General features: G+C 42.3%; 1 protein-coding gene across 15 annotated transcripts in view; it reads left to right on the top strand.

Moving 5' to 3' along the window:
• Window positions 1-6,881: 6,881 nt before the first annotated feature.
• The window catches only part of Hdac9 (histone deacetylase 9), an 872,989-nt gene continuing 853,105 nt past the window's right edge, over window positions 6,882-26,765 (top strand). For 3 of the 15 annotated variants that reach the window (XM_052738325.1, XM_052738322.1, XM_052738327.1), the window contains exon 1: window positions 6,884-7,244. The gene's annotated coding sequence lies outside the window, so the exon portion shown is untranslated. Of the gene's footprint in view, window positions 7,245-7,295; window positions 7,596-7,717; window positions 7,833-26,765 lie in introns of those variants that run through there. The other 12 variants (XM_052738323.1, XM_052738329.1, XM_052738326.1 and 9 more) reach the window with 8 other exon arrangements.

Here is a 26,765-nt window from a genome sequence, read left to right as displayed (position 1 = left end):
TTTCATCACTCAAAAGCTTGGCTGATGGCCTACTGACATGAACATAGTTACAACACTTCATTTGTCATGTGACCTATCATAGTTTGGAGTACTTTATAAATGAGCAATGAATTGTGACTAAACATTACCATGCTCCACGTACTTTTGTGTAAGAGAGGGATTACTGGGCCAGTGAGATGGCTTGGCAGGTAGGGCTCTTTCTTCTAAGCCTGATGATCTGAGTTTGATTTCAGGGACTCACCAAGTGAAAGGGGAAGCCAGTTCCCTTTAGTTTTCTTCTGACTTCCGTATATTTACCATGGTGCATGCATCCGCATTGCCCCCAAATAAAGAAAGATTACTTTAAAAGAAAGAGATTGTTTAAAATAGAGGCAGTGTATCTTCCAGTTTTCATTGAAAGTTCAGCAAAGGAATGAAATCCTTACTGGGTCCCATTACCACTTCCATTACTGCACAGCGCTTCCCCTGCAGTGGGGAATTCCTGAGCCCTAGGAGTCCATTGTTGCAGACCTATGAACAGATTAAATTAATTGAGGAAAATAGTCTGTTAATCTCCCAGAGGAAGTATTTGCAGCAACCCCAAGGAAAATTATTTTGAAAATGAGATGACTTCTGGAGAAAAAGTGCTCAGTGAAAACTGAAACTTTTATGAAACAAACTACAACTGTGTCTAAATACTTTTCAGCCATGGGGAAATTTTATGGTGGTTTTGGAGACATCTATTTTGCTTGCTGGTCATCTCTTGGCTCAGATGGCTCAGCTCTTTGCTCAAGGTGTTCTCCAAAGAGCTGTAGACTAGACATACAGTCTGACTCAGTTTTCCAACTGTTGAGGAAACCCAAATTTCAGAGCTTCCTTGGAAAGAACCATGGGAGGTCAGATGCTCCGTTCTCTGTTCTTGCTCCCTGGGAGTCCTGACCTTTATTCCTAGAGTTTTTACAGCTCACCATTTCATATTTGGTACTACCTAGAGAAAAAAATCAGGTTTGGAGGATCCTGATGTTATATATATTTGGGATAATTGTAAGTAAAATGATCCTAAATTATGACTCCTTAGCCTTAGTCGACTACTATACAAATGAAGGTCCACAAGTCTAAATCACATTAGGTTCACAGTAAAATTCACTCCTGAGAGTTCAAGATAGTGATTCCTCTTTAATATTCACATTAAAAATATGGAACTTATACCAATTAATTCAGTGGTTCTTGCACCAGTGAGTTTTATACTTTCATATAATTTTCTGATACGAATTGGAATGTGAAGAAGTTTCTATATTTGTTAGTTTTGTATACATGTGGCAAATTTGATGTGTATGTGTATATATGTGTATGTTCTTCCATGGCCATTCTTATCCACTAGCACATTCAATATGACACCCCACTTTCTATTACCCCATAATTTTGTGCTCCAAAATCCATTATTAGTCTCGTGCACTTATACATGTGATATACATCTTTTCTTTTTTGTGATTTCAGGATCTTCCTTTTGTCTTAGTTTTTTGTCCTTGAGTTTGGGTGTTGGGGACTGAACCTAGGACTTTGTATGTACTAGGCACAAGCTTTAGCACTGAGCTATACTTCATTCTTTGTGGTTACCTTTTCACAGCTGGATTACAGTCCATCATTGTATAGATTTTTTTGATAGAATCTGATTAGAGAACTTTGATCTTCCAGAATGTTGAAATATACACTCTTCCACATATGTGAAAAGTTTTCTGGTGTTATTTCTTTAAACAATCCTTCTGGTCCATTTTCTTTCCTTCGTTCAATCCTATACATCAAGCATTTGCTCTTTTGATGCTGCTGCATTTATCGCATAGATGTATTACACTACTATAATATGCTCTTGACTTATTATCAAAGAATGGACCTTTAGAAGTTCCAACTCAAGTCTCATTAGAAAAACAACATCTATAGAAGGACAACCTATAAAATATCTCCAATATTTCTCAAAGTTATGGCTTTCAAAACAAAGAAAATCTGAGAAACTGTAATGGCCAAGAGGAGCCTAAGGAGACATGACTAATATAACTTGGAATCCTAGCTGGGATTCTAAACTGAAAGGGAAGTTATATTAAAAAGTAACAAAATAGCCGGGCGGTGGTGGCGCACGCCTTTAATCCCAGCACTCGGGAGGCAGAGCCAGGCGGATCTCTGTGAGTTCGAGGCCAGCCTGGGCTACCAAGTGAGTTCCAGGAAAGGCGCAAAGCTACACAGAGAAACCCTGTCTCGAAAAACCAAAAAAAAAAAAAAAAAAAGTAACAAAATATAGCATACTATGGTCCTAAGTTCATACTAATGTCTGATTACCCATTTGCTAATTATAGGAAATGTACTATGCTAATGAAAGCAGATCATGATAGTTAATATTGTATGTGATAAGGCACATAAGAATTCTTCATGCAGGTTGAGTATACTTTATCCAAATTCGGTGGGACCAGAAGTTGTTTTTTTGTTTGTTTGTTTGTTTGAGTTTTTAGATTTTTAAATATTCATATAATTATATTTCTGGGGGATGAGACTCAATCTAAACACAAAACCCACTTGTTTTAATGTGCCTGAGTTGATTTCAATAATTTTTATGGTATCTCTGTTTTGACAACAACCAGTTATATGAGATCAGACTTTCTACTTCTCAAGTTATATTAGCTCAAAATATTAAGATATGAAAACATTTTAGATTTCAGATTTGGGGACCAGGGACGCTCAGTAACTAAAATAGACTTGCTTTCTCTGCAAATCTAAAGCTTTTCTTTAAAAATAAAACCTAGTCAAAGGACACTGTCAAAATGGCAGCCTACATAATGGGAAAAGACTCCACTGAACCCACATCAGACAGAGAGCTGATTTCCAAAATGTCTAAAGAACTCAAGAAACTAGACATAAAGAAGAAATAATTCACTTTATAATGAGATACAGATATAAACAGAATTCTCAACAGAAGAGTCTCAAATGGTTAAGAAACACTTAAACAAGTGATCAACATCCTTAGCCATCAGGGAGACGCAAATCAAAATGACTCTGAGATTCCATCTTACACCTGTCAGAATGGCTAAGAAAAAAAACACAAATGACAGCTCATGCTGGAGAGGATGGGGAGCAAGGGGAACACTCCTCCACTGCTGGTGGGAGTGCAAACTTGTACAGCCACTTTGGAAATCAATATGGTGGTTTCTTAGAAAATTGGGAATTGATATACCACTCCTGGGCATATATCAAGAGGAAGTTACATCCTACCACAAGGACACTTGCTTGACTATGTTCATAGCAGCTTTATTCATAACAGCCAGAACCTGGAAACAACCTAGATGTCCCTCAACTAGAGAATAGATAAAGAAAATGTGGTACATTTACACAATAGAGTATTACTCAGCTGTTAAAAACAATGACATCATGAAATTTGCAGGCAAATGGCTGGAACTAGAAAATATCATCCTCAGTGAGGTAACTCAGACCCAGAAGGACAAACATAGTATGTACTCACTTATAAGTGGATATTAGCTGTAAAGAAAAGGATAACCATGCTACAATCCACAGACCCAGAGAGAGTAGGTAACAAGGAAGGTTCATGGTGGGATGCTCAGATCTCCCTGGGAAGGGGAAACAGAATAGATTTCCTGGGTGGACAGGGAGTGGGTGGGAACTGGAACATGAGGGATGAGGTTGGGGGGTGGTAGGAGGTAGTACTGAAAGAGACAAATGAAAAAGGGGGCACTTCGGGTGAGGTGGAAACCTAGTCCAAGGGAAACTCTCAGGAATCTACAAGGATGACCCCAGCTAAGTCTCCTAGCAATAGGGGATACCAAACCTGAACTGGCCATCTCCTGAGACCAGGCAGAACTTCCAGTGAACGACTGGGACACCAACACAGTCACATAACCTTAGACCTACAGTCCGTCCTGCCTATGGGATGTGCTGGGATTGGTGCTTAGTCCAATTGTCATCAGAGAGGCTTCATCCAGCAACTGATGGATGGCAGAGCTCAGGAAATCCTGCAGAAGAGGGAGAGGAAGAATTGTAGGAGCCAGTGGGGTCAAGGATACAAGAAAACTCACAGAATCAGCTAACCTGGGCTCATAGGGGCTCATGGACACTGACTAAACCAACAATCAGGGAGCCTGCATGGGACTGACCTATGCCCTCTGCATATATGTTACAGTTGTATAGCTTGGTCCTCTTGTGGGACTCCTAACAGTGGGAGCAGGAGCTGTCTCTGACTCTTTTACTGGCTTTTGGGACCCTATTCCTCACACTGGGTTGCCTTGCCCAGCCTTAATATGAGGGAGGTGCTTAGTCTTATTGCAACTTGATATGCCATGTTTTGTTGATATCCATGGGAGAACTGCCCTTTCCTGGATGGAAAGGGAGGAGGAGTGGGTGGAGGAGACAAAGGGAAGGTGGGTATGGTTGGGATATAAAAGAAAATAAAAAGAAAGAAAGAAAAAGAAAAAAGCAAGAACGCAAGAGAGGAAAAGGGATAGAATGAAACTGGGAGGGACATGGGGGGATTTGGAAAGAGTTGGAGGAGAAAGGGGGTATAAATGATCAAAATACATATATGCATGTATGAAATCTCAAATAATAAATGTTAAATATTTAAAAAATATAAAGCCTATTTAAAACACTGGAAATAAAAAGGAATTATCTCGCCTTTCTAGAACTCAGTTGAGGAGAAAATGAAACCAGAATAAAATAATAATATAGAATCACAAAGAGTGTAATATAGGCTTGAACAGAGAGCATGAACTATTCAAAGGGATTTATGATACTTTCTGTTAGACTATAACTTAAAATGTGAGTCAGCAGTAGCAGCCAGCGAGCTTTTCTCTGACTTGGCCCTGAAGTATCCACTAGAACAGTGAAGAAACAAGCTCTCTGCTGTGTGCTGTGATGTAGTGTGTGGTCGATGTAAGTAACCAAAAGTAAAAAACGATCTCCCCAAAATATAAGAGCAAATTTCATTTCAAATTCTCCTGTCCACACTATTACACACAGGTCTATTTCATATGACCACTGAACTCCTAGAAATTTTTAGATTTATGCATTTCAGTCACACTTCTCTAGAAAGTCCTTCTTGCGAGATGATCGAATTGTTTCTTTGGAGTTGGTGGTTGGTAAGCCAATAGAAACTGAAAGAAAGAAAAGAAAGAAAGAAAGAAAGAAAGAAAGAAAGAAAGAAAGAAAAAGAAAGAAAGAAAGAAAGAAAGAAAGAAAGAAAGAAAGAAAAAGGAAGAAAGAAAGAAAGAAAGCCTGGACACTTGACGATTCAGAAGAGACTCCATTTTGAAAGGCAAGATGTGAAAAGTCACTAGGTATGAGCACCTGGCTCCTAGAGGGAGAAGCGTCTCTGAAATGGGTCAGCCAACGTGGTTTCACCCCTGTGGACCCACTATGAAGACTCTTTAACAGGCTTTCTAGCATAGACATGAAGCCAAGCTACCCGAAGACAACATTAGGAGAGCGACTTTTTTTTTTTTACCCCCACCCCAACTCTCCATCCTTCACTCTCTCCTCACCCCCTTTCTTTCTTTCTTTCTTTTTTTTCAGATATAGAGCCAGTTGACCACTCCCACTCCCGGAGGATGAATTTACGATTGGGGCAAAGTGAGGTGGTACATCTAGCTATCACATAGTTAAATCCACGACAAATGCTGAATCATCTTACAGCACACAGAATGCACAGCCCTCAAGTTGTCCTGGCCTTATGGAATTGGTAGTCAGTTTTAGAGAATACTGCTACTGCCAGATCTTGCACAAATCATGTTGCTCTCATGGTCCTGGGTCCCTGAGCTAAAATGAGGGCACTGGGTTAGGTCTCTCTGGTTCTTTGCGTGTATGCAATCCGTGAGCTAGTTGTGTTTTAGCCGACACAGAGGAAAATCACAAACGGACATGTATACACTTGTTTTTAATTGGTCTTCAGACCACCGTTTTACTATTATAATTATTAGCCTTTTTTGAGTGAGCAGCTGTTAGCGTTAGAAAAATATATTCAGGATTAGCCTTTTTATAAAATATTCAGTGTTGCCTACTTTATAAAGCGATTTACAGACATTAGGAATACTAGTATAGACAAGTTATAGCTGTAATTTCTTTTTCTATCCCCAACGTAAAATACTAACCACCAAAGACGCCCTCTAGGCAATTCCCGAACCCACCAGTGTCTCCTTTCTGCCAGGGCGGGTTCCAGAGCGATGCTACTCTCTCTGTGTGCAGCCTTCAAACGCGGCAAACCTAACTCATACTTCCATCACGTATTTCCTCACATTTCCCGTTTGGCCCCCTTCATCACCAACAGCAACACAACACCCAAACACAGGAGCATTTTCTTTAAAATTCTCCTGCTGGTGAAGCGCCAGGCAGGTGCGGGGTCGCGCGAGCTACGGCCCCGCGACGCTCGGGTGCTCGGTTCCCTGCGGTCTGCGCGGTCGGCCCGGCTCGCACCTGAGCGGCCGCGGCTGGAGGGCGAGCAGGGCGAGGCCGGGGCCGCGCTCCTCCTCCGCACCGGCCGGGGCCGTCCGCCTGTCACCTGGCGCCTTCCGCCTCAGCCCGGCTTCCCGGTCCCGGAGCTTCACCCTGCGGTCCCCAGCTCCCCCAGCTCCCCCCCAGGGCCCTCCCCTGCTGCCCGCGCGCGTCCTTCCCGCGCCCGCCGCGCCGCGCCGCGCCGCGCCCCCAGGTGTCCCTGCAGCCGGGCTCCGCGGCCCCGCCGCCTCCCCGGCCCGCCCCGCCCAGCCTCGCCGGGGCTCGGGCCCGGCCCCGCGGTCTCCCGCCCGCCCCGGCCCCCCTCGCGCCCCTCCCCAGCACGCGCTATTTTTAGCCCGTCCTCCGCGCGCCTCCCGCCCGGCGCAGCTCGCCGCCGCCCGCCTCCCGCACGGCGCGCAGCGCCCCAGCCTCGCGCGCCCCCGCCGCCTGCGCCCCGCCGCGCCCCGCCGGCAACTTTCCCTCCCCGCTCGGCCTCCTGCCTCGCCATTCCCTCCTGCGCTGCGGAAGATGGCTGTTTGGAGAAGGGGGCGAAGTTAGGGGGTCGCCGACGCGGGGCGGAGGAGGGCGCACAGCCTCGGCGGGAGCGGGCGGAGGTGAGTGGCACCGCAGCCGGGTCTGGTGCTGCCCGGGAAAGCCCTGGGAATTGGGGGCCACGCGTGCTCCGGGTGCGCCGCGGCTTTCCCTGTCGGGCTCCCTGTGCTGGCAGCGTCTCTGCCGGGACTTCCACGCCACTTGCTTTGCATCTTGCAGCCCGGAGCTTGGTGGGTACCATTGTCAGAAGTTGGGTGCTGGGTGGTGTTTTTGGTGAAGACCCTGACATTCCGCTAGGCAAGCCGAGGTGAGGGTCGCTGGCCAGGTTTTACCTCGACCCCCTCGAAAAAACACACACCCGATTCCTGTCGGATCCAAGCCGTGATGAAAAGTTTGTACTGCCAACGTGTTGCTTGAGGGGAGAAATACTTAGTGGGGTACCTTTGATGTTTGGAGGGGCACTTCAGTTCCAAGTCAGCACATAAGAATACTGGGTCTGCAGAAAAGTTCGGGTTGGAGGATGGGAGAAGAAGCAGTGCAGCGCCCAGTGGAGGAGAGTGATGAATCCTAATCTTGTTAAGGTAAATTGGGGGTGTCGCATTGGGGATGGGATGCGGAGAGGACAGGGGGGCGTTCCCTGATCCCTGATTGCTTGGCTGGTAGCTGGCTCTGAGAACATCACCCACTTGTCGGCAGTGAGAGGCACTGGTGTCAGAGGCCTGTGTTTCTGTGTGAGACAGAGTGGGACCAAGCTGCCCTGCAGATCCAAGGCACCGGTGGTTTTGCAGTTCATGGGATGTGGTCTTGAAGAAGTCTCTGTGAGTGAGTTTCCTATGCTCTCATTTCAGGAAAATCTGTCACGCTCGTTTTCTCTGTCAGGAAGGTGTGTGTGTTTCCCCTAAGAGAACTTTCAGATTAACTGTAGCATTTTGAAACCTGTGAGAAGTGCGGTATTGATACATGCACATATCTCACGACTAGGCATATTATGGAAGTGAGATACAAAGGGCTTAAAAAGTTTAGCTCATGCCAGAAAAGAAGTGAAGAGTTAAGCACCTCCCCCAATGGTATACCGCTTATGCAACTGAGTATTTTTGGTGGGCCGAGACAGCTTATAGAGTAGTGATTAGGAATTCCCAGTCCTCGGAGCATAATCCAAACCTTGTAGGAATTACTGAAGTCCAGAAAAAACGGAGTAAGGTCGCATGAACCCATGTTACAGAAAAAACAACCTGAGGTCTTTTGACATTTGAAAAGGTCTAGATGTTATTTTCTGATGCCCCAGAAATCTTTTTAATCCTGTAATTAGTAACAGCACAGAAGAAGTTGTAGTTAATAAATGAGGGCAATTTAAAAATCATGTTTGAAAAGAGATACCTTTGAACTGCTCTTTGGTACTTTGAATGTTTATTATATAAACTGAAAATTTGTTGTTTTATGTATTTGCCTTTTACCAAGGATAAATAGCCTTTCTTATCCTTTTAAACCACTGTTCCAGTTTGAACCAATTTAATTACGCAGACATCAAGTCATTGATGTGCGTTCTGGAAACTATTCATGTTTAAATGCTTACGAACAACATTGTATTTCAGAAAGAACAGGTAAGTTAGTGGTACAGTGATCCATTTCCCCTCATCTATGTTGTCTGCATGGAGCAAACATCAGGATGAGAAGCATTTACTGTCAACATGTCACACATGGGGCAAAGCTAAGGTCCTTAGATACGTTCCAGTTAGCAAACAGGTTCATGTGCGTCGGGATCCTGAGCCCTGACCTTTGGTGGGCTACCAGCTATGGGGAGAGAGTTGTGATTCCCGGTTTGCTCCTGGGTTGATGATCTCACTATAGAGTGGACAGTTTGGGCGTGCAGGAGGAAGGTAAGGTACTAGTGTATAGACAGGAAGCAGATTTATTTTTACTTCAATCTTCCTGTTCCTCTCCCTCTGAAATTCAGCCTATTGAGCTGCCTTTACTGGAAACTCAGACTGACATTGGCCCAAGACTGTCATATAAACCAGGATTGTCTGTAAAAATGATGATTATGCTTCTGAAACTTAGGTGATTTTTATGATTATTACTGTTTGTGACTAAACTATTTTATTATAGACGTTCTTCATGAAGTTTCTTTCACTGTTCATTATTACCGCACACAGACACACACACACACACACACACACACACACACACACACACACACACACACGCTCATGCGAGCGCTATAGATTAGCTTCTCCCTGAGTGTTTAAGGAATTTTAAATCTTAAGGCTAACTACAAGATAAAAAGTGAACTCCTTTAATGATACTCATAATTCATAACCTTAATATTTTCATCTAAGGTTATTAAATTTATACGGGCTTCATTTTTTATTAGGATGATTTTCTTGAATTGTTTAAACATACCAACATGTTATACTTTACACCCTCTCAGAGGGGAATGTGTATGTTATTCTTAAATAGAGATATGGAGAAGTAGCTAACAAGGAGAGTCATTCGAGAAACATATGGACATGATAAAATCCTTCTGTATGCAGCATCTGTACCTTCTCATTAGTGAAATAGTGAAGCTATGGACATTTTTTTGTGTGTGATTACATCCAAATGTGGCTTTTTTATATTTATGTTTAAGTTGGTGGGGACTTTTACTGCTGAAAGCCCTTCTTCCAGTGAGTACAGCATACTTAATTTTATTATACACACTTACAGATACGTATAACAGTTTCCAGGTTGTTATTATAACTCTTAGATTTCTTGATATTCCCTAGAAAAAATGAGAGTTAGGTTTTAGAAAGAGGATGGCAGGAAAATGGATAGACCCAAGCTGACACACAAGTGAGTTTGTGACACCAAGGACAATATGTGTTTATCATTTTGTTAATCACAAGAGCAAGCTTCTGTGACAATGTCAGAGGTTTACATGTTCCTAGACTCTCAAGCCTCGGTGCTGCATGTAGAATAGATTTTGGGGGCCCTTGGTATAGTCACTATGGATAGGTTCCTGCTGTTGGAAAACTCAGAGTCTACCACCATTTGAACACAGATAAGCAACCTCAGTTTCTCTAAGTGGCATGCATTCTCGCAGGCACTCCATAGCCCATGTCTTGCCCTGACTTCCTTTGGCCTTGCTTTATTAACCTCAGACTGTTAATTCTCTGATCAACGCTCCCTGGGGTTTATCAGCTCACTTGTCAACCTGAGAATCAGCAGCAAGAGACCTCTTGATGTGACTTTTGTGAAGAAAGAGTATTCTGGAAGTCAGTAATGGAACACCCACTCCAGAGCCAGATGTTGGTCAGGGATCATGTGATATGTATCAAGGGTTTGTGCTCCCCCCATAGGTCTGAAGCTTTGACAGAATTTACAGTCTGATGATTGTGAAAATCTCATCATTTTTATTCTGTGTTGACGTTGCATCTTAATAAATAGACGTTACTAAAAGAAAACACACAGCAATTTGTCCATCTTTTTCTTCATTCTACTGTGTTCCCTCTATCAAATCTCAACAGGATTTTCAAGATAATTGCCCACATGACTTGTAGCAGCCAGGGTGATAGATAGATGTGTGCTGTTGTGCTGCTAGATTCAGAAATGAAATGTATTAGCCAGGATGCAGAGGAAAGTGTTGCAGTTTTGTAGAAAATGAAGTCTTATGTAAGCTCACACATATTTGTTGAAAACAATTCTAGGTTTTTTTTTTTTTCAAATAAGAAGACAGTACCAGACACTTTCTGTTAAGTTAATATATTTTTACTAGCCTTTCTTTTAATTGCATGCTTCACAGAAGCTCACCTAAGTGATTTTTCATATAAAGTACAGGGGGAAATTTGATGATTTTCTGTTGACTGTAATGAATTGGGTTTACAGCTTCAAAGAGAGGAAATTTCTTACCTGTTGTATGATGCAGTAGGCAGAGTACAGCAGGATGTTCTAAAGATGATGGGTGCGGATGCTGCCAGAAATGGTCCTTTCTTATTACTTGTACAGAAGATGTTGCAGGAAGGAGGTGAGTGTGGACCAGCTCCTGGGGAGTAGTGATAAGAAAGGTAAGGTTTGGATAGATTATGTAGTACTCAAAGTATTTAGTAGCTAGTCATGGAAACTAATGTCAATTAATTTAAGTACTAAATAAATTTACTAGAGAATATTGATTGTTTTCATCTGCCATTGCTGCTTAACTCATTGCAATGAATTTATCAGCTTAAAACAACCCACATTCCACACAGCTCAACGAGGCCCTCTAATTCCGTGTCACATTAGGATTTGGTCAGGGCTGCATTTTCGGCAGATGCTTCATGGGGGAATGATCAGCCTCCAACTTCCCTTGTACTGTTAGCACTATTGTCTTCCTGTAGCTGTAGGACTGAGGTTTCCATTTTTTTCTGGCTGTCAGCACCAGCCTTTCTCAGCTCTTGGAAGCTGCTGGTAGTGCAGTCCTTTGCTAAGGAGCCCCCTACAGGCACTGTTATGACATGGCAGCTTGCTTCCTGAGTCCCTTTCTCTACTTGGGTAGAACAGAGGATATGATATGGTTTGGTATGCTACTTTGCCTTTTCCATGTATATATTAATCTTTGCAAATAATTAATTTATTTTTACTGTGTATGCATTGATAATTTGCCTGCATGTATGTCTGTGTGAGGGTTTTGGATCCCCTGGAACTGGAGTTACAGACAGTTGTGAGCTACCATATGGGTTCTGGGAATTGAACCTAGCTCCTCTGAAAGAACAGCCTCTGGTTTTAATCACAGAGTCATCTCTCCAGCCTGTAAACACACACACACACACACACACACACACACACACACACACACACACACACACACACACAGTATATATATATATGTATAATATATATATATATATAATTATATATATAACCAATATATAATACAGTCAGCAGAGTGACATCATCACCTTTGGTACATTCTGTTGGTTCTACTTATATTTAAAGGAGACCATTGAACAAAGGCATGACTCATTGGAGGTCACCTTAGGATGTGTCTACCACATTGTCTGGCTTATAAAATCTCTAGTACAGTGAGTGGACCTGGCTGAGTAGCCACTCCCTCACGAGCAAAGCTCAAAATGCCGTTTCAGAACTGATCCTATGAGATATTTTTGCTGCTGCCCACACCCCAGCTTTTGTAAGGGGAGTTATGCTTTGTCACATAAGAGAAGATTCTCTCTCTCTCTCTCTCTCTCTCTCTCTCTCTCTCTCTCTCTCTCTCCCTCCCTCTCTCTCTCTCTCTCTCTCTCTCTCTCTCTCTCTCTCTATATATATATATATATATATATATATATATATATATGGTTCAGTTATTATGGCCAAAAAGAATGACATATTTTTACTGCTGAGGGAAAGAGAAAGAAAAAAAAATCAAAGAATTAACAATTGTTTTAAATTTTTGACCAGCTTAGGCTATCTGACTGGAGTTGTGTAAGTCCCTTGGAAGAGAGCTCTTTTGGGGTTTAGGATAGCATTGGTTGTGAAGCCCCACAGTGGAATGATCATGGTGAGAACATAATGCACATTCTCTTAAATTGCTAGCATGCATTAGCCTAAGAACTGATTTAATTCATCTTAAATGTTGTTTCACATGCAGAAGGCTTTTAAAGGATTGGGTCTACCATTACTTTCAAGGATCCAACTATGATTTTGGAGCCCCATAGCATGGCCTTCCAAGTCTGTCTGCTGAAAACAGACTCAAGGCCACTCAGAATCACAGTACTATCTGTGGCCCTAAGATAATAGGATGCTATATAGGAGCTTTGGCCTGTAGAACACATCCTATTCTCTAAACACTTTTCTGAGACCGTTTGATCAAATTCAGACCTCCACTCTGGCAGCCTGGTCCACATTTCCTCTCTGCTGCTTCCTTCCCCATCCCCAGGGAAAGGGAGACTTTGAAAGGTTAACTACCTTGCCCAGGGTCATTCGACTATGGGAGGCATCAGAGATTGAATGCAGGTCTGATTTCAGAGCCCACAGTCTCTGCTCACATTCTGTACTCACAGCAGTAAGTGAAGTCTCCGGGGAAGCTGTTCATCACACATTGAAGTATCTCCGCTGTAACTGCTCTTGGGGTCCGTCATTCACCTTGAGAGAACTGCACACTGGAAGATGCTAGCTGGCTGAAGGTACGAGTGAGAGCGGACGCTGCATCATGCTTCCTTTTATTTTCCCAGCAGGAAGCACAGATTATAGGTCTCTCTTAGATCTAAAAGTGAGAAGAGGTGGAGGCTGTTCATTTTTATTTGAACTTTCCATTTTGGTGAAAATCAAAAGCTCTGAGTCCATTTTCTCTCCCGTATGTAGATTTCTACTATTAAGTTAAATCAGGGGACATTATGAATTCTCACCACCTCTTTGGCCATAGGGTTCTTTCTATAGCTTTTTCAGATGCCACTGTTTTGATCTACTTGAAAAGTCTATTGAGGCATTCTTTCTTTGTTCTTCTGTTACTCGGCCCTTCTTTCTACTCTGTGGTGCCTGCGAATTCTATTCATAGATATTCTGCCCCTTTCTTCTATTTTATGTACTTAAATCTCTCCTTTAAATGGCTCTTGTTCCATTGATCAGAATCATTGGCCCAGATCCCCTTCCTGCTTCCCTGTGAAATATAAACTTGGTGTGGGACCCCGGAAATCTCATCTAATTTCTGTTAATTTTACAGAGTGATGCTATGTACCCCAATACACTTGAGAAGTCGTTAAGAGTTCCCTGAATATTTTAGTCAAACTACAAACATTTAAGATTCTCAGGTTGGACTGTGTTAGGACAGGAGCATTCCATGGCGGACAGATAGGCGGAACACTGTGGTTGCTTCCCTTGGGTCCACATGTCTGCCCTTGTGGAACACTACAGTTTACGAAGAGGAACTGTGAGTCGCTCACAGCTGAACTGGAGAAGACAGCGATATCCGAATCCCAGGTAGGATTCAGAAAACCTTGAAACAAGCTTGTTTTCCTCTGTGAGTTGTAGCTTTTCAGTTAGAGACAGGACTCTAACAGCCTCAGCTCTCTGCTTGCCTCTGTTTTGTCCCCTGACTAGACCCGGCTTAGCCTGAGTACCTTCACATGGAAAACTGTCGCTGTGAGCACGCGGCTTGAATTTTAGATAGTTGGGAACAGCCAGGCGGAGGGAATTAATCAACATGTAAAATACCCAACTGTGTTGTTTCTGGAGCGGGGCATTTCTGAGGCCGGTCCTACCGCTCATTTTCCTGGGCTTATGTCCCGCAGGCAGCACCCAGTCACTAGCCGAGCCGAGGTTCCCCTGCAATTGGAGCGCTGAATGGCTTGTCGTCTGTCTCCCTTCTCAGTGTGTATCCCGATCAGAGATGTCAAGTCCTTGTTCTGTAGCCCAATTCGGCCTTTGCTCCTCTGTGGCCTTGCTGGGGCACTGCACCCTTTAGGAGTGTCCTTCTTAGGAAGCTGAGCTCCCTCTGCTTTGCTTTGCTGATGGGCTCAATGTGTGACCCATCTTTTTTGTGACAAATCCTCTGGTCACAGCAGGTTCTCTTCACCTCATTCTTCTCCGGATTCCTAATACGATTTTACAATGACATCTGGGGTTCTCGAAGGATTAGAAATTGAATTGTAGTATTAATTTTTAAAACCCATGGTAGAAGCTACTGCATGAAGAAATTCTTTACATTTATTTATTTATTTATTTAGGGTCTGGAACACAGCATTCTCATACTTTTGAAATGTAGCCATATATTTAATGTACTGGGCAATTTACACATGTACTTGTGGCCTCTGTACGTTCTCATGGCTCTCTCCAGAACTATGACCCCTCCCTGACCATACCTTGATGGGACGGGCAGAGGTTATACTTGCTATCCAAACAAAATGCCATAGGAATAATGCACTGATTTTGCCCAGCCTACTAATTATTATTTTTATTAAGCATTTCGGTTAAGTGTGTGGTGACATAAAATGTAATGCTTTTGTTTGTAGGTTTTAGGAATTATTAAAACCGAAACTCAGTGAACAAATATTAAATGTGCGCAACAGAACTGGTAAGATGGAGAGAGAGAGAGAGAGAGAGAGAGAGAGAGAGAGAGAGAGAGAGAGAGAGAGAGAGAATGGAGTCGTGTGACAAGAGACGTGGACCATTGAAACCAGTTCGACAGTGTTGGGTGTGGGGTGCAGGGGGAGCCTCGGATCCTGTTTCTGTTTAATCCAGTCTGTATTTCACGTCAGTATAAAGTGCAGAAAATATCCCTTCAACAGTAGTTTTCAAACAAGTACCTGATACTAACTTCCAGGCCCTGTTTGCCGGTTCAGGGTAATCAGATTCCATATGTGTGTGAGACTAAAATTCCACCAGTAAAAATATTAGTTTTAATGCAAAATCCACTGAAGGTGCTGTAAGTTTTCCTGTTGTTCTTTTGAAAAATGTGATTAACACTGTGGAGATAATTGGATTCTGTTTCAATGGGCAAAGCGCATTCAGAGATGGCCAGAATGAAGAGGAGCTGGGGTGGAGACTATGTGGAGATGTGATGGCTGAGCACAGTGTGCAGGATGCTGACCTTTGAGAGTGCTTTTCAGTGTTGAATTCACCCCGCCTTTCCTCTGCTCAGGCATCTGTGGTGCGGATTGATACACTGCCTCACCCTGGCTGGCCTGCCACTCACCCAAGTAGTCCAAGATGGCCTTGAACTTGTCGCCATCCTCCTCTGCGCTTAGATTGCAGGTGTGAGCCACCCAGGCTGGCCAGACTTGATCTGCCTTTACCTCGCGTGACTGCGAACACTGACAGTAACAGTGGAATGCCTGCTCTGCAGCACTGTCTTCTTTTAAGTGCTCATTCAGAAGTTAGTGAAGACACATTTATAGTTCTTTCTCTAGGTTTCATCTCAATAAAAACCCAAAATGAAGAAAGAATTCCACACCTGACTCATGGATTTGTGCTTAATTTACCAAAATTAACACATTTTGCATCGTGCTCTTCCTTTGGGGGCATCAACTAGACTGAAAGTCTTTGAGGTCAGAGAGCGCGCCCAGTTTTTATTGCCTTTCACAGCACGGAGTATACTACTTACAGCTGATGACTAAAAAACATTGCTGGACCTACCAGCTGTTAGATGTTATTGTTTCTTTTATTGCACTGTGAGTCCACAAGGGCAGGGCTTATTTTGTCTTAATGGTTAATACACTGACTCACACTCGAGAAGTGCTTAGTAAATGTTCTAACTGGCTTTGTCCGTGCTCCGTAGACCTCTTCACTGGACATCCGCTCTCTCCTGTGGGCCTTCTGCCTGTGAAGGTCTCTATGCATGTTTCCCAACATTCTGCCTGTGAAGGTCTCTATGCATGTTTCCCAACATTCTGCCTGTGAAGGTTTCTATGCATGTTTCCCAACATTCTGCCTGTGAAGGTCTCTATGCATGTTTCCCAACATTCTGCCTGTGAAGGTCTCTATGCATGTTTCCCAACATTCTGCCTGTGAAGGTCTATATGCATGTTTCCCAACACCATAGCTAGTTGCCACATGTGTCTGAGCAGCAGCAGTGTGCCTTCCCCAGTGGGGGGGCAAAGACTTGCGTTTACTTCATTTGGTTTTAATCATCAGTCTCATTGGTTGGTGGAGAGTGCATGCCCAATGATAATGCCTTGTCTTGCAATCATTTGCTCATTTATTCGATACTATGACTTATTTTTGAACTGGTAGGCTGTTGTTATTGATTTTGTCGTTAGTGGATGGAAGAAGTGAGTTATAGCACTTCAAAGACTGCAACTTATTTCATCATGTTGCTTTCATTCTTTTCCCGAGTGACCAGCCATCATGTTGTATGTCACCCCTCAATCAGTCCCTGTCTGATTTGTTTCTTCATCATGTCCTATTTAATCTGGAGGCCTGGCCTTACTCACCACTTTACCAAAACTAGGTTTTATTGCCCCCATCTCTCTCTCTCTCTCTCTCTCTCTCTCTCTCTCTCTCTCTCTCTCTCTCTCTCTCTCTCTCTCTCTCCCTCCCTTCCTTACTCCCTCCCTCCCTTCTCATCCCTCTCTAGTGAGCTGGGCTTTCTTATACTTGCTAGTTTCTACGTTTTCATCTTCTTCTTTCCTAATAAGCCGTTTAAACTCGGATCATCTGTATTACTTTCACTAATACCACCACCTCTACCATCATCCTTACCACCAACATCGTTGTTTGCTATGCTAGCCCATATTTGAGATTATGGACTGTGTTTGCTGGTATACTGAACATATTTAAAATTGGTTATTAAAAAAATGCTATCTTTAGATAGTTCTTATCTGCTATTGATTTCTTTGTCCATCTTGCCCTTTGACCTTTCTCTGTTGTGGGGGGAAATGAGGAGCCTTAAAAGAATTGAAACCTATCAGAATTTAGTTACTACATAAATAATACAACCATCTTAAGTTTAACAGGTGTTTCCAAAATGCATGAAATCAGTACCGTGGAATGGCTTGTTGAGGGCAGGGGTTTCCTATGTTGAATTACCAGTATCTTTCACACAGATTGCGGATCTGTGAGAACAAGACTAGATGATTATCATCCTTAATACACATGTTGGGCTTGGTGTTGCCTATGCAGATATATTGTCTCATCTAACTCCTACACATACACTGAGTCTATTCTAGGGGCTAACTATGCAGATTAACTGAGACAAACTGCTGACACACAGCAACATATTAGACATTTCTACTAGTTTTGATTTCCTGTTGGCATTTTAATGCTTGTCTTAGATGGTGAAATGTGAATGTACAGATTTCTGCAGAGGCTTACCTTTCTTCAGCCCAGCTTAGTCACCCTACAGCTCTGTGGTACGTCAGCACTTCTCTTCATGATGAGACACACAAAAGGCTCTACAGCAGGCTTTCTGGATGAATCACTCCCTCTCCCAAGTCAGTTTTGTGTGTACTGGGTTTTCATCTGGAAACCACCATCCCCTCATTCCCCAAATTCCGTTGCATTTTCCTTTCCGTTTCAGCGGCACCACTCACTGAGGGAACCTGCAGTTGTACTTGGGGATAGAGTTCATGTAACCAGGGGAAACCTCAGTAGCGATCTATAGAATTTGGACTCACGTATCCACAGTCCGGCTTTGACACTGTTGTTGCTTTTGCCAGCCTCTGAAGATGGAAAATTTACCCCTGCTTTGTTACCTTCTTCCCAAACCTCCCTGATAAACTCTTCCCTTAGAAAGTCCTGATGCTGTGTATTTGGGCCTGTGTTCATTTGCAGTGGTTGGGAAATAAGGGGTTTGCTATAAATATATTTTAAAATCTCTTATGTACCTGTCTGACCAATTTTTAACATTTATCTACCTGAATATAAATACTTGACTTTAGTATTACACAAAGCAGTAGTGTTTGCTGTTTACAAAGTTCAGGAAAAAAGCCACTTCTTCAGCTTCTGTACTGACTTGCTGGCTAACTACAATATTCCTTTGAAGTTACTACTTTATGTCTATGGAAAAAATGTCATAAATCCAGCTTCTATTATATTTTCAAGAGAATAAAGTCAAATATGGTGACATTTTGGAATAATGGCTATAGTTTTAATTTCTACAGCTTGGCAGATCTGAAATATTCTGATGTGAATTTGTGATTTTGAAGTAGTCACTGAAAAACATGGACATTTGCTTCCTATCCCGGGGCCAGGGAAATGCTCAGAGGGGAAAGCTCGCTCCACAGGACAAGGAGCAGAGCTCAGATGGCAAGCATCATGAAGATGCCAGGCAGGCATGGCGGCAGCAGATAATCTCAGCACTGAGGAGGCAGAACCACCTGCTCAGCTGGACTGGCTGAATAGATGAGCTCTGAGTTCAAATGAGAGACCCTGCTCAATATCCAGGTGAAGAGCTATTGAGAAAGAAACCCAGTGTCAACCTCTGACCTCTACAGGCATGTACACACGTGCATGTTCACGCTACACATGTGCATCTTATCCAAACACACAAACAATAAAGGCTAAGCCAGAATTTTCCTTTCTTAGATTAGGGCCCATAAACTGGCAAAGTCAGGGGTCTCATATACTCAATTTCCCTTTTCTTAGGGTTTATCTCATTTATTTTTAATTTTAAAGGATTATTTCCTGGTATCCCATGTCTTGAAAACTATTGTTGTATATACTTTGTACACAATTTAAATTTTTCCTCAAACAAGAAGGCAGATCTAGTCTCTCTTGCTATTCAGAACTATTCTTAATAACTGGATAATGTTGGGGGCTGCTTGCAATCCTAACTTCTGAGGAGACTGAGGTGGGAGCCAGCCTGGTCTATTCTGAAAGAACCTTATCTCAAACCACTACAACAACTCAAAAAACATAAACAATCCAGCAAGCAGCAAACAAAAAAACTATCTTTTTCACTGAAAAAAATTTTTTAGACAGTATATTCTGATCATGGTCTCCCCCTCCCAATTCCTCCCCACTTCCCCAACTCGCCCAACTCTATGCCCTTTCTTTCTCTTTCTCTTTAGAAAACAAAGAGGCAAAACCCCCTAAAAAACCCCAAACAAACCAGAATTAAAAACAAAAAAACAAGAAAACCACCCACACACCCCCATAAAACACAAAATCAGAAACCATAATATACAGGCAAAAAAAATAGTAAGACCAAAAAGCCCAAACAAAGCAATGGGAGACAAATGTCTACGAAATCCCATTGAGTTAGCTTTGTGTTGGCCATCTCTGAGCATGGGCCCAACAAACCCTTAAGTGTGGTTAGTGTATCCAGTGAGACTTCATTGGAGAAGCTAATTTTTTCTTTGCAACAGTTGTCAATTGGAGATGGCTTCTGGATTAAGGATAGAGGCTTGTGTCCGGTTCCCCCCTCAGTGCTGGGATCCCAGCTGGTTTGAACTTGTGCAGGCCCTGTGCATGCTGCCACAGTCTCTGTGAGTTCATGTGCATGTCCGTCTGTTGTGTTGGAGTTTTTTTAAGCTCTGTTTTCTTGGTATCATCCATTCCCTCTGGCTCTTATAATATTTCTGTCTCTTGTTCAGTATAGTTCCCTGAGCTCTGAGGGAAGGGCTAAATGTTCCAAAAATCTCCCACTCTTGCACATTGTCCAGTTGTGGGTCTCTGCTTTAGTTTCCATCTACTACAAGAGGAAGCTTGTCTGATGATGGCTGAGTGAGGTGTGGGTGTCATTAGGAGTCATTTTATTGCTGTGTTTATTTAGCAGAGCAGTAGTGTTTGGTTTCCCCTAAGCCCATGGCCTATCTAGTCTCAGGTACTTGGCTACCCAGGCAGGGCCAGGCCTGGGTTTCATCTTGTCGAGTGGGCTTTAAAGCCAGTCAGAAAGCGGTTGTTTACTCCCATGACGTTCTGGGCTCCCATTGCACCAGCGTGCCATGCAGACATGTTACTGTTGTAGATAACAGGAGTTGTTGCTAGGTTGGTGCTTACCTTTCTCTTCTGATAGTGAGCAGAGTATTTTCAGTGCCATGAACACTAGTCAGTAGGGTATTATTTCTAAGCTAGTCTGAGACTAAGAAGTTAACTTTGTTGAGAATAATAATTTATAGACTTTTAAGTGCATAAGAGATGCTACTCTGGGGGCTGGTAAGAGTGCTCTGCAGGTAAAGGTCTTGCCTCCAAGTCTGATCCCCTTAGTTTAACTCCCAGGATCTATGTAGTAGAAGGAGAGAACCGTCTCTCACACTTTGTCTTCTGATGGCCACTTGCATGCCATGACACGTGACCCACAATGAATAAGAAAAAAATATAATTAAGAAAAAGGATAGTACTGTAGAAAAATACCGTGACTTAAAAAACGATGGGAGCCAAGTAGCTTTGAATAATATACTTTTGAACATTGTATATGCGAATGAGTATAAAACAGCTTATGTATTACTGTATTTTAAATAGGATCATCTTTTATGGATCTTGTTTAGGGGGTTCTACAGTTCATGTAGCGGCCTCTAGAATGCTCATATGTTCAGCAATAGTGAACTTTGTGCTACTGAGTTACATTATTTTTAATCCACTCGCATGTTTGCATGATAAAATATAGCACTGTGAACTAATATGAGAATAAAGCGACAAAATTCAGGAGCATATCTTGCCATAGTGAGCACATCTTGCCTCTTTGAGAGTTTTCTGGCATTAAGGGCACAATTGACTGTGAGAATGTAAGAGAATCTTTGAGGTGGTATAGTTCCATATGCTGTGGGAATATGTCAATGATTTTTAATTCTGTAATTTGAGTTTTTAATGTAGTCGTTTGAAAGCTGGTTGTTAAGCATGGCAAGAAGACCAGAGTTGCTTTAGAGTGCTTTAGGCAAATAATTTTGTGAGAAGAAATTAAAATTAACTTTAACTTTCTTCAGGACTGAAATAAATATCAGCACTGTGATGCCAGAACTTGTGGTGTTGTTATGTTGCTGTTTCCAATATTTGAGCGTAAAGGTTAGGCCAGATTTATATACTCCTATAAAACTGAACCAATAGTGTTAATAATTTATAGAATTTTAAGCACAGAATTTCAAATGGAAAAATACCTCACTGGTGAGAGACCACAGGTTGTCTCTTAGTATTTTTTCCTCATTGCCTTCAGATGCAGAGCCTCTTAGGTCAGCTGAAGAGTACCTTCTGTAGGCTAAAGATGATATCTGTTAGCCTCTCTTGCAGCTAGGAATTTCAGCCCATGGCAGAGTTCTGTGCATAAGATGTAAATGGATGCAATTTATGGGACTTCCAGGTTCTTGAAGGGCAGAGCTATGCAAAGCCATCTCCTTCCCTTTCTCTGTTGCTGGAGGGTGGATATGCACTTAGACCATGCTGTGGAGGCCAGTGACTGGTGGGTGGTGGGGCAATAGGCTTTTTACAAAGGCATGGGCCCAGGATGATGACTTTTGCCTTCCGTGGAATTGTCAAAATAGATTGGAGTCATATCTAAACTGTTACTGTGGCTGTCTGTTACTTGGAGTCAAAGCTATATGTCCTGTTACCATCATTTTTACATTTAAAAATGTTAATAGTTGCCTTTTGTAACTAAATTAAAAACCACCAAGTGGCTGTGCACCATAGAGATGTAAATTTTTAACACCCCCACCCTGTTTTTAAAAAATAAATCAGTGTCTTATCAGCTAAGGCAGACAATACAGTTAAATCCAGGGGCCTTTCTCTATGAAATTTAGATACAAATTTAAGTCACAAAATCCTGATGCTGACTTGGGAGGAAATCAAGGTTTGGGAAGAGAGGGAGAGTTAAATTATCCCTCCATTTTATTTTCTTGCAGTCACAAAGTATTGCTCCCATTTTTCTGTGTTCTGTTTTTCTTAGCTGTTAAATAGCAAAGTCTCCTTTTAGTCTCCTGTGTGAGATACTTCCCTGTGCTGTGGTATCTCCTCTGAACATGGCTGTCCTGGAGACTGGGGTAGCCCAGAGACTGGTTTCCGCCACGGCCTCTCCCCTTATCCCTTTCATGGATGCTCTTTAATCCAGCCCTGTAGAGTGGGCAGACTTCGATTCTTGGCTAATTTTCCTCTCTCCCTTGTGTAAGGGAGATGACAAACCGACCATGTGTAGACAGGTTTTGATGATTGTGCACAAATTTAAAGAAATGTTAAACCAATCATTAACAGGATATGCTAAGTACAAGTCTCATTTCTGTGATCTATGAGAAAGTCTGACCACATGATACCTACATTTCTTCGAGCATTATGGTCGGAGTGGTTATAGCTGCAGCCTTTAGATTCTAGCTTTTTTGTTTCAATATCTATTATACCCTGCTGCTTACATCTTGCATACTTTATTTTCCCTAATTGTATTTTATGTAATTGAAGTCTGTCATATTTATTTTCTCCAGCAATAATTTTTAATCCATCTTTCTGAAGGGTGTTTCCTTTTCTTTCCCTCTTCCAGTTCCAATTCCACCTTCCCATTTCTGTTTCTGTCTTCAGTAACCATATTGTCTTACCTTTCTGCCTTGCCTTGTGGTAGAATTCTGACTTTAATGCCTCTTGCCTTAACTGAGTTCTTTAATCATTCTTTATACTTTATACATCCAGGGAGACTTTTCTAATATCAAAAAATGTTTGCCACAGTCATTTGAGAAACAGTTTTAAAACAGTTACTCAAAAAGTTAAACATAGACCTAGCTACTATATAACCTCCCAGCACTACTCCCAAGTATAGGGATCAGGGGGAGGGATCAAGGGAGGAGAAAGAAGGAGGAGGAGGAGGAGGAGGAGGAGGAGGAGGAGAAGAAGAAGAAGAGGAAGAGGAAGAGGAAGAGGAAGAGGAAGAGGAAGGGGAGGAAGGGGAGGAAGGGGGAGGGGGAGGAGGACAGAGAAGGGGTTTTTGGACAAAAATGTATGTATGAATGTTTCCAGCCATCTATAATAGCAACCAGTAGAAATAGTCCAAATATCTACTACCTTTGAACAGATTTTAAGTGTTATATCTACATATTGATATATCATTGTGCGTAATAAATAGGAATGGAGTGCTGGTGGCGGATGGGAATCATGAATGTTATGCTGTGTGAAACAGGCTTTAAAGACCATGCTTTGTGTGACTCTGTGTATATGAATGGGGCATATGGAGGGAAGCAGGCTGTGATTGCCGGCGGATTTGGGATTTCTTTGTGGGGGGGCAATGGAAAGGCTGTGAAATTAGGTAGAACTGATAGTTGCATCAACTCTGTGATTATTAATAGCCACTGTATTATATTGATTAAATGGTAAACTTCTAAAGATATGAATTATACCTGATAAGGTAGATAATAGACCCAAACCAAACCAAACCAAACCAAATGGGAATGACATGGAAATGAAGAGATTAGCCAAGATGTATTCACCCAAAGCTTGCTGCCAGGAAATCTAGAAAGCAAATCCTTTGATTTCAATCTATGTATGTGTCATGTTACATAGTTTTAAATAAAATATGGCTGGTTTGGTGCAGACAACCAGGTGATTTTATAGGAGACTTCCTATCAGTCTTTCTTCCCATTCCCATCTTGGTTAGGAGGGTGTCCTTTGCCACCTGTGCTGGCTGGTTTTATGTTGACATGACACAAGTTAGAGTCATCTGAAAAGAGGGAACCTCAATAGAGAAAATGCCTCCATAAGATCCAGCTATAAGGCATTCTCTTAATTAGTGATTGATGGGGAGGGCCCAGCCCACTATGGGTGGGGCCACTCCTTGTCTGGAGGTCCAAGGTTCTATAAGAAAGCAGGCTGAACAATCCACGAAGAGCAGGCCGGTAACCAGTACTTCTCCATGGCTTCTGCATCAGCTCCTGCCTCCAGGTCATGGTGTTTCATCACAGCAAAGGTAACCCTGACTAGGACATCATGATGAATAGTAACTATCTTTTTTCTCATCTCCATCTAGTTTGAGAATTCCCCATGATAGCTTTTCCTCATCCCTCCCCTTTAACTTGTGCAATTCCCCTCCCCCTGCCCAGTAATTCTATGTGGAAAGTACTTGGCCAATTTTGAAATGAGTGGATATCCTCATGGCTATTCAATACAGCTATGTAGGGCAGCTTTTACATTTGCAGTGTTAGATCAGAGATCTAAGGACCTGAGAAAGGTTAAATTTAAGGCATAAAGTGGGTGTTAAAACAGCACCCTCCCCAACATCCTGTTGAATGTGCCTTGCTTTTCCAAACAATGTTTCTTTCTTATGTCAGAAAAGCATTAAGTCAAAATTCTTATCTTAACATTAATTCTACTTTTGATTTGTTTCCTGTATATTGGTAAATAATGACTGATGTTTTCTCTTAGAAAATGAAATTATACTTGCTTATAAAGCACTCCTTTTTTACCTTTGATATTTTTATGGAGAGAAATTCATTTCTATCATATGGCATTTCTTTTGGGGTCCAATTACTAGAGTTTGTGGCAAAGATTCGAGCACAGGTCATTCACTTAGAGGCAAAAGGCAAAGTAAACATGAGTGTTCAGAGTAGGAGTCAGGGAGATGGTGTATGAAATCAGCTCTGGCTCTGAACAAGAGAAATGGAATTCTGGGGATGCTAGGGAAGCCACACTTGGGAGCTGTCTCCCTCAGAAACAAGTGACCTAGAGTCTTTTTTTTTTTTTCTGTAAAACTGGTTACTCTTTAGTTGAGGACTGCTTCTAGAGGATGTAAATCCTCCGAGCTTTTATTCTGCAATGCAGTCCAGAGAAAGCCTTTGGGCAAAGAAATGAATACATTGGCAGTTGGAAGTCTGTGGGCATATATTCAAGCAATAATGGGCATGGGGTGTGGGTGGCATTAACAGAATCCACTGTAAATACAGGTAGTGATCCTTGTAGGAAGAGAGCTAAAGTGTGAAAAAGACCAAAATTGAAGTTAACTTTTCTCAGGAACTCCTCCCACCCCAGGTAAGCACCTGTGTGAAGTGCTGTTCCAGGCACCAAGCAGGCTAAGGCAATCCTTTTGTAGAGGGCACTTAGCCTTGTGAAGTTTAGATTCTCTTATACATATAACATCTTCCTTTCTTTCAAATGTGAGTGTCATCGTAGATACATGCTTGAAAATACTTTGAGGATTTAAAGAATTCTTTCAAACTTATTAAGATACCTACCCAAATTTACAGTGAGAATGCTATGTAGAAACGGGATAGTCAACTTACTCTGCCCTGGATGTTGACCTGTACAAAGCCTGCTCCTGCTTTGGGTAACATGAATCTGGTCTCTGTGTAAGGTGTGTAAGAGTGAATTTCTAAGTTCTGTGTAAGCAATAAAGGTACCACGGGGATGGTTATTTTTAGCCAGTCAGCAGTGAAGGCAGCCCAGGGAAAGTGGATGAAATGAACCTTGAAGTAATAGGTAGAAATTAGCTGTGTAGAAATGGGAGACTTATGAAGAAACAGTGCATTCCAGGAGAGCCTGAGTAGAGCCCTGGTGGAAACACAGGTGTCAGTCCAGTCTATTCAGGTGAAGTGTTTGGACTCATGGGATGACCAGGAGAGGTTGTGGACCTGTCCATTGTCAACTAGCCCTGTGGTCTGTGACTGGTCACATAAACCTTCTTAGCCTATGCCTCTTTACTGAATTTGAGGACTCTAATTCTGTTTATAGTGTAAGGTTGTTTTAAGGACATAATATAAGAATAACTCCAGTAAATCATTGTCTCACTCCATTTGGAATGCTGTAACCAAATTCTTCAGACTGTGATTTATAGTGTATTTGGTTCACTGTTCTTGTGGTTGGAAAGTCCAAAACAACATGTGTTAGATTCTGGTGTGAGCCTCCAGACTGAATCTCACCTTCTGGATGGTACTTCTAAGACAGAGGGGTCACTTGACATTCCTTATCAAACAATCACCTCTCATGTGTAAGAACAAATGCATTCCTTCATTAATCACTGCACAAGGACATTGCCTTTATCACTCAACTGTCTTCTGCTAGCTCTTTGTCTTAAAGACTCACCATGTCTCAATTCCATTACACTGGAGACAGTTCATGAGCCTCTGAGAGACAACTGTGTCCAAACCATAGCGGTCAGGAAAGTAATCAGAATAGGTCAAAATCTCTTCTTTGGTTTTTCTACTGGTGTAGTTTGGGATTGTAAGTCATGGTTCCTGAAGAAGCTTCCAGCCCCAAGTAAAATGAGCTTCCCCAAGATTTATGGGACATTAGCTCCACAGCATCACAACAGTAAAGGATTATGATATTAAAAGAATTTGAGAAACCCTAGTACTCTAGATGGACTTTATAGAGTTACAGTGAGATGCTGGCCACTCCGACAAGGCTGTGCATAAACAAGCATTTGCATTGTTTAATATTGTGCAGTAGCTTTATTCATTTCCGAA

Source organism: Peromyscus californicus, unplaced genomic scaffold (genome assembly GCF_007827085.1).
Source record: "Peromyscus californicus insignis strain IS unplaced genomic scaffold, ASM782708v3 Scaffold_15__1_contigs__length_86483966, whole genome shotgun sequence".
Taxonomy (NCBI): Eukaryota; Metazoa; Chordata; class Mammalia; order Rodentia; family Cricetidae; genus Peromyscus; species Peromyscus californicus.
This window is presented reverse-complemented; position numbering and strand designations above follow the sequence as displayed.